We start from the raw sequence: 8,058 nt of genomic DNA, 5'->3' as shown, positions 1-8,058 counted from the left end.
TCTCATTTTAGCATCATTAGCTCATCACTGGTGATGGCATTGTTCAAGATATCACTATATAGCCCAATGTAAAGGTATGAAGGAAAGCATATGCAATTCACTCACCGGCCATGTACAGATTGGTAGAATCTTAGTTTGTCTTTTTATCCGACTGCGTATGTACCGTATGTAATGTACGTACGTGTTGTGGCAAACCAGCTGGGGAAACAGCCAGGCCTGGCTATTCCAAAGATAGGGCCGATCCCTATCCTCAGGCTGGGGAAGTCCATTACTGCAGGTGTTACAGTCAATGGGAGCCTGGCAATGGACTCACCTGCAGCCAGTCAGGCAATCAAGGGAAGCCTTTCAATAACCGGCTCCCAAGCCACTTGGTGGTGAGTCAGTTTGGAGGAGTGAGAAACGTACAGTACAGGCGAAACATGGCCGTGGTCTGCAAATGGTCAATTGTGGCTCACCTGGTTTCTCTCTCCCCATAGGCCTACTGAGCTCCAACAGCACGGGACTTTGGAACATAATAGTCATCACTGCTCTCTCTTTGCTCACAGGACTGTGGAGCCCCACCAGTGAGTAGCGAAAGTTAAAGACCAAATCCCTAAACTGTTTAAATAAAGACAATTTAATTTAGCAGCCAACTGACTCCAAGCCTCTTATTTTATTGTGAATCTTGCCTGTTCTCCCCCTAGGTTGCCACAGTGTGTACGTGTGTATGTAGAACCCGAGAACCATTCGCCCCACTGACATCAAATTGGACACACACGCTCCACACCACCACCACAGGGAGTGCAGTTCCCAAGTGCCTTGAGTCGGTCAGATACATTGTCCAGAACCGCCAGAAAAGGCTTTTCATGGCCAGGCTCTGCCAGTACGTGGACCTAATGAGCCTTAAGTCCCCACACATGTCCAATTTCCAGGCTCTGCCTGAGCCACTTGATTGCCATGGCAACCCCAGCATACACCATGTTTTTGGACCAGTAGGCTGCCCTGAAGATAAACTTGGGGTCAAAAAGTTCAAAGGTCAATTTATATCTCTGGTTGTTAAATACAAACATAAATACATAAATATTAGTGCAGAGACGATTAACTTTTGCATCCAAAGCAAAGCTTGAAATCAAGGTTACTGTTAAAATGATGTAATGTCCTCCTATCTCAGGAATGGAGAGATGTAGAACAATATGTTTGTGTTTTTTGTGTGGGCAGGGTTTTCTGCACAGTGTGTGATGTTTCACTGAGGGAGAATCTGGTAAGCTGAGCCAGTGGGAATAGGACCCATTATACAACAGGTCGTTTCGAGGAAGCAATCTGATTGGTTGAAACGGCTTCTAGCCGTGGATCAAACCAGCACCATTCACCACCTAATCAAAACAAAGAATTCAGCTTCTCTGTTTTCCCAGAGTGCTAGCAAACTCGGTGGCTAGGCTAGCTAGTTTCTTGGGACATTTGTGGTCGTAGTGACTACATCTGTCATTAAAAAAATATGTTTTTTCAGCGATTTTCTTAGTTTTAAGGGTAACTGTTGTATAATTGCAATATTACACTCGAGGGTGTGGTTTAACGTGATTATTGCCACTTCAGTGATGCTTGCGGAACTCGATTTCGTCTCGTTCCTGACCGCATCACTGTCGTGGCAATAATCACGTTAACCCACACCCTCTCGTGTAATATTGCTTAAATATGACCTAAAAGAGACGATAGGGCACATGTGTACCAGGTTGGAGTTCTTCCACATCAAAAGTTATTTCCTGGATGATTTGTGAATGTGGGGGCGGGACACATGATGTACTGTAGCTGTTCAAACACTGATTATACCCGGAGGTGATGATTATCCTAGGATGACGACGGCCACACCGGAAAGGCTGGTGACGACAAGCCTTTCCGTTTTAGATCTTACTGTTTGCCTCGGTGTTCAGTTTGAGCCTATATTATAGGGCTGTGTTTTTTATATCAATGTCTATTATTTATTCAGCATTTGAGCCACGGACCACCATTTACTGTACATGGAATATTTTGTTATTGTTGGATACGATTTTGTCCACAATTCCATCCATGCTGTATTGTGTTGGTATCATATACGTAGGAGAGATACTGTAACAGGCAAACGTTGAACAAAATAACAATTCTTCTACATTCTCCAATTGTGTGTACCTCTCGTAAAAGAGGGTAGTACGTTGCATTAAGTAATGCAGATGTTTAACAATAATTTAACTTTTTGGTCCATTTGGTTTCATTTTTCCCATAGTACATTCATGAGTACATTACTTCCTAACTATTTCCAATACTTTCCAATTACTTCTACTCCACTACATCCCGGAATCAAATATCAACTAGATTCATTAGAGAACTTTAGTTACTTAGTTACGTTGTAGTTTTTGATTATTATTACAAAGCATAATATTAATCACTTCAGCCCTGTATGTATTTCGGGCCATTTTGAACATATCTACAAGATCACTTGTTGCTATTTTCAAAATGTTTTTTTATAGGCTACATTTGAACACTTGCTCAGACCTTCAACGACCGAAACGTTGCTCAATAAATCTGTGTCCCGCACACTGTGGGCTCCATTTTCGTCACCGCTAAACCCCTTATCCCTAAACTTCTTTGCCTTTTTTTACTATTTTGAAATACATTTTTGAATAGTTCAACTAGCCAATATACATTGACATGTTGTGAGCTTGTAAACTGGCCATTTTAACTATTGAAAAATGTTTTGCAAAATAGTAAAAAAGACAAAGAAGTTTAGGGATAAGGGGTTTAGCGGTGACGAAAATGGAGCCCTGTATCTGTGAAGACAGTGTGTGGGATTCCTTTTTCTCTACTTCTCAGTTCCAGTTATCCGACACACCACCTGACCATTGTAGGTGTGCAGAAGGACTTTTTCTTATACATTTGAACACTTGAAATGGGGCATACTGCATAAGGAGTATAGGCTACTTTTACTTTCGGTACTTTGACCCATTTTGACCTGAGATCAGATTCTAAAAATGTCTTCTACATCCTGACAGTTTTCTGAAAAAGCTATGTTTCTATGTCAGTTGTTCTTCGATTTTTCAAAAATAGCAGACCTACAAGCTCGTAGCGCGCCACTCGGTGGCGCGCTATGAGCTTGTAGATCTGCTATTTTTCAATAGCTAAAGCATAACATAATGCTAACACCAAAAGTGGTTCCCGCCCAAAATGGGTTAAGTACATTTTGATGCCAAATACCTTTACTCAAGTACATTTTGAATTCTGGACTACTTAATTAAAGATGCGAGTACTTTTTCCACCACTTTCCCAGTCATAACTTGGGAGATGGTCTGAACTCCAATAGCATCGACTAGTTTCTTCAACAAAGTCTGCAGAGAATTTTTAAAAAAAGAGAGAAAAGGATAAACAATGACAGTAATATGGTACAAAAAAGTTTATTTAGTAACAGTTTTGTAAACATTTGAGGTAAATTAACATTTACATCAACTTGTTCTTTACAAAATATTCATCATTCATACACAAGGCACTTCTTATTTAAGACAGCATGGAAAACGGCTTGCTGTTCCGCGAGCGTCGTCGTCGTCGTAGTGAGATGTTTTTTTTGCGTTTTACACTCTGACTAACCAGAGATATCATGCTCTGCATGAGTTGCGAAGAAGAGTTTTGAGAACTCACTGGGCTGTGTGTGTGTGTGCGTGCGTGCGTGCGTGCATGTGTGTGTGTGTGTGTGTGTGCGTTTGTGGACATGAGCGTGTGTATGTGTGTGTGTGTGTGTGTGTGTGTGTGTGAGAAATGGGGGGAAGGGTGAGGGGGGGCGGGGGGGATCTTTTTGTGCAGGCAACTTCAAACGATACAGACTGTCAGGGTGGTTAACGATACAGACTGTCAGGGTGGTTGATACAGACTGTCAGGGTGGTTGATACAGACTGTCAGGGTGGTTAACGATACAGACTGTCAGGGTGGTTACAGACTGTCAGGGTGGTTGCATGACGATACAGACTGTCAGGGTGGTTGATACAGACTGTCAGGGTGGTTGATACAGACTGTCAGGGTGGTTAACGATACAGACTGTCAGGGTGGTTGCATGACGATACAGACTGTCAGGGTGGTTGCATGACGATACAGACTGTCAGGGTGGTTGCATGACGATACAGACTGTCAGGGTGGTTAACGATACAGACTGTCAGGGTGGTTAACGATACAGACTGTCAGGGTGGTTGCATGACGATACAGACTGTCAGGGTGGTTGCATGACGATACAGACTGTCAGGGTGGTTGCATGACGATACAGACTGTCAGGGTGGTTAACGATACAGACTGTCAGGGTGGTTGCATGACGATACAGACTGTCAGGGTGGTTGCATGACGATACAGACTGTCAGGGTGGTTAACGATACAGACTGTCAGGGTGGTTAACGATACAGACTGTCAGGGTGGTTGCATGACGATACAGACTGTCAGGGTGGTTAACGATACAGACTGTCAGGGTGGTTGCATGACGATACAGACTGTCAGGGTGGTTGCATGACGATACAGACTGTCAGGGTGGTTGCATGACGATACAGACTGTCAGGGTGGTTAACGATACAGACTGTCAGGGTGGTTGCATGACGATACAGACTGTCAGGGTGGTTGCATGCTGTCAGGGTGGTTACAGACTGTCAGGGTGGTTGCATGCTGTCAGGGTGGTTACAGACTGTCAGGGTGGTTGCATGCTGTCAGGGTGGTTACAGACTGTCAGGGTGGTTAACGATACAGACTGTCAGGGTGGTTGCATGCTGTCAGGGTGGTTAACGATACAGACTGTCAGGGTGGTTGCATGCAGGGTGGTTGATACAGACTGTCAGGGTGGTTCCATGACGGGGAAGGAAAGGAATGCTTAATTTACACCCCATCGCACGACGGTGCCTAAAAGGACTGACTCTCGAGTTATACGTTATATATATTATAGCTCGAAGATCAGTTCTTTTAGGCAAGCGACAGGCGTCGTTCTGCAGAGTATAAATCAGGCTGAAAAGGCCAGCTACCCAACACTAACACTCTCGCAACAGAAGAGCGAGTCGATAATGACAGTCAGTCTAACTAGAGTCTCGTTGAGTTTGTGAGAAACACAGTGAAAGCACTGGGTTGTGAAACACACAGAAAATACTCCTCTATCTCTCTCGTTATTTTTTTTTTGTTTGTTTTTTTGTTATTTTTTTTTTGTCTTCAAACTTGTCGAAAGAAAGTTTCAGACTCGTCGTGAGTTTTTTAAAGAAACACACAATGAACACGTTTTTGTATCCCTACATTCAAATTATTATTCTCTTTTAAATACTGTCTTTGGTGTGAAGATCGAGCCGCCGCTGCATTTTATCGTTTTAAGACATTTTTCTTTTTTTGTTCCTTTGAGGATTATCGAGATCGGCAGCTTCGATGTCTTGCTCTCTCCCTCGTCTCTACTATACTACATGTTAGCATCATGAAACAGCATTACTTTGCCTAAATGTGCAAATTGTTAACTACTAAAATGTAAACTTTAAGAACCAAAAAAAAAAAAGAAAAGAAAAAAAGAAAATATCATAAAGCAGATAACAAAGATGTTTTGATGTGATTCGGTACGATTAACCCATGTAGGCCTGACGTCGAAATAAAAAACGTTCGCTCTGAAAGAATATATATTCAAAGATTTGTGCCGCATTTTTACGATTTCTCAAAAATAGCAGACCTACAAGTTCGTAGCGCGCCACTCGGTGGCGTGCTATGAGCTTGTAGATCTGCTATTTTTCAATAGCTAAAGCATAACATAAAGCTTAGTTAAGATACCAAAGGGGGTTCCCGCCCAGAATGGATTAACACGGATGGGGGAACGGCTGCCTGTGTATGTGACAAGTTGCATAAGTCCTCTTTCTGTGTTCCAGTTTGCATTGAATGCTTGATATTGAAACCATCTGGTAAAATGTCTGAAATTAAGACACAGAATAAAATGTTTTGTCCATAATGGGTGTAGGTAGGTACCGGGTATACCATTCATTTTCTAACCTTTCTTAAAATTAATGAGAAAACCGGTAGCACTTTTACTTTACAAAATGCTTTACTGCAGGGTGTTAAGTTACCATGTGTATATTAGTCTGCAGTATCTAGGAACGTCATCATAATACCATGGTCGGTACGTAACAAATGTCTTCCGATGACATAAAGGTATATCAACAACACTGTAGCCAAACATAGGCCTAATTACAATTGTGTGTTAATTGTTACACCTTTATCAGTAGATACAGAATTTTATGATATCTATGCATACTTATTTAGTACTTTCCCAAAGATGAATACAGTAGTTAACACACTGGAATAAGGTCAATGTAAAAACAAGGTGTTTCACCACCAGCATTTGAAAATAAGTGCCTGGGCAGTGAATTGACATCATTGACATCCAAGAACAGAATACTATCAGACAACAAGCCATATATGTCACTTTAAAGTGGGTTTAGATTTCTAGAGATCTCTAAGGATCGAGATGAACACAACGAAAAGGAAGCCACTGGGCTTGTCCACGACCCTGGCGTTTTGGATATTCATCCAATGCCAGGTCTTTTGTCCTTTTCTTTTCTTTAAGCTCTTTAGCAAGCACAAACTGACTACCACAGGTATGCAATTTATGAGTATAGCTCAATTCAGTCTTTAAAAAAATAGCACTTTTCAGAATGAAATCAAGAATGAAGCACATAATAAGCATGTGAAAGTGAGAGCTTTCCACTAAAAAAAGAGACACTCTCAACATTAAGATTGCAATGATTTAAAAAGGTTAAAGTGTTTTTCGATGGCAACACTAACCGCCAACCATCTCAATAAAAAACTCAGTAGTTTCAAAGTCTAATTAGATATAGCTTTGGCTTGTTTTCGAATGCGCTGAGGAAAAAATGTCACTATTATATTATATGATACATTACTATCTATTCACTAGATGGTGTCCTCATTTAGTTCAATCAACATTTGCCTGATGTATGAATCCAAAATCAACATTTTACAGTATAAATTCTGTGAAGCTACGTACTGTATGTTGCTTTAGCAGAGGCAGATGTCACATAAGGGCCTATGTCTGGTTCTAATTTCAATTTGAACTGTGTTAAATCTAACGGCAGGAAGCCTGGAGAATAGCTAGCTAGGATTCTCAGGTGTAATTTCAGCCATGACCCATTTTCCTTCACTGCTGTCTTGCGTATATACACAGTGTGTGTATATACTTCTAGGAGGGGAAATAGGAAGAGGGCAGCCCGTCGTGCCTAATATTAAATCAATCGGATCCTTTCCCATTCCCTCTTAGCACACATCTTTCTCTGCCCCTGTGTGAGGCAACACAAAGCATGATGGGTAATACAACCAGGTGAATCGTTCAGTGAATCGGTGAGTTGTAGTTATTTTTTTTGTTATTTTTTTTTCCTTTGTTTTTGGTACTGTATCCATCAAGTATAAACAACACAGTCAATGTCGGTTTAAAAAAAAAACCCACTTCCTGAATGAAATGCTATTATTTAAAATAAAAACAACAACAACAACAGCCATTATATTGTGGCGAAATCCAGGAACCAGCGTCACAGAAGAAGCTAGGCACTCCAAGGTCAAAGGTCATATTGTCGGACAAGCAGTCATGACGGTGTCACCTTTGACAGTACTGTGGTTCTCCAGCAGTGTGTGTGTGTGTGTGTGAGTGTGTGAGTGCTGCTGCTTTCTGCTCACATTGCAAATGAATTGACCTGATGATGCATGGCGTGTATGACTGGGTCGGAACTGAAACACACGATACATCCAATGAGTTGCGGGTTGTCAACAATTCCAAGTGCCTGTGCTTGACCTGTGCTTCTCCCACGTCGGAGCCCTTCGTTTTACGTAAGTTTATTCGTTGGTCGTTTGTTGTCAAGCTTCAGTATTTGTGCCTTTTTGCGGTGACCTCACAAAATGTACATGATCACTCTTAAAGGGAATAAATAAGTCTTTTTTTAAGGTTTCAACAAAAAGAGAAAAATAATCGAGAAAAGAAAAACAAAACTTGAGATCGCCCCTGTTAACCTAAATCAAAACCTAACAACGGTTGCGTGTCTCTGTGTTAATCTG

This window comes from Electrona antarctica (genome assembly GCF_951216825.1).
Source record: "Electrona antarctica genome assembly, chromosome: 13".
Taxonomy (NCBI): Eukaryota; Metazoa; Chordata; class Actinopteri; order Myctophiformes; family Myctophidae; genus Electrona; species Electrona antarctica.
The sequence above is the reverse complement of the archived record's forward strand: the minus strand, read 5'-3'. Positions refer to the sequence as shown.